Here is a 1,305-nt window from a genome sequence, read left to right on the forward strand (position 1 = left end):
GATCAATTACTCACTGTCTACACACACATTATTTTCTCGTCACGTTGTCACCCTCTTATATATACCAGACTACCCTATATCTAGTAAATGCTAGAGCATTCGCCAAGGTACAGGATAGTTTTAGAAAGCAGGGGGCGTGAGAATAGTCACGTAATCTCGCTGACGCAACAATATAATATTCAAGTATTTTGCACATCTGTTTCCATATATTTTACACTCAGTGCCATGACTTAATGAAAACCATCTGAACCTTGAACAATAACAGTTTGAGAAATAACTAAATACTGGCTGTTAAGCCTCCTGGTGGCTCAGCCATAAGCTTGAGACTGTGTAAAACTAAATTTCTGGATTGGATCCCTCAGTGGACACAGTATAGATATCCCATTGCAAAGCTGTTTGCTTAACAACACACAGTAGTCTCTTAATTTAAGTGACCTCCAGTGGCTCAGCGGTAAGTCTGAAGGCTTATAACGCTAAAATCTGGGTTTAGATACCCGTGTGGGGTACAGCACAGATAGTCCATGGGGTAGTTCCGTGTTTAATAACAAACAAATAAAAATGATATTTAAGTTTAACGTTTTACAATACATTAGGGCTCTTATTTTTTATAAAATATATTGATTGTAAGAAACTGGTAAATTGAAACGAAAACGGGAAAGTTATTTGTGTTGCAAATACGGTAATAACACTTTGATTTTCTATGAAGTTTGTAGATTTATGTGCAGTTGCAATATGTATGTTGAAATCAACAGATTTAGACAACTAATGATTGAACGTATGTATATTCTAGAAGTTTTCAAAGCGATACTATCCAGCCAACTTGCATGAGCTCAAATATGTGTATATCTATGAATTATACGATAACTCACTTACTTGTATGCCAGCTGTTGTAATCAATTAAATAAGCAGGTGTAATTAACCCCTATAATGGTGAATTGCATAACCACCGAAACGTTAGTAAAAGATTAAAAATATGTTACTTAAATAGCAGGTGTTTAAACATAATAAATACTCCTAAAAGAATGCATAATACTTACCTAGACTGCTAAACTTTCACGTGTACATAAACATAAAGGTTATGTAGAAGATTAAAACCTTCACTTTAAAAATTATGCTAACATTTACGATCCACTTACGAGGAATATTTGTCATAGAAAAATGATAAATTATTTCATAATTATATTATATAACTAGCTGTACCCGGCCACGCGTTGCTGTGGCTCAGTCTGGTTAAATGGAAAAGAAAGAAAAGAGAAAGCGCACGTTTCTAATATGTTTAATTTCACAATGCTTGTGGGTATACAA

The sequence above is a fragment of the Limulus polyphemus genome, unplaced genomic scaffold, assembly GCF_000517525.1.
Source record: "Limulus polyphemus unplaced genomic scaffold, Limulus_polyphemus-2.1.2 Scaffold1768, whole genome shotgun sequence".
Classification (NCBI taxonomy): domain Eukaryota; kingdom Metazoa; phylum Arthropoda; class Merostomata; order Xiphosura; family Limulidae; genus Limulus; species Limulus polyphemus.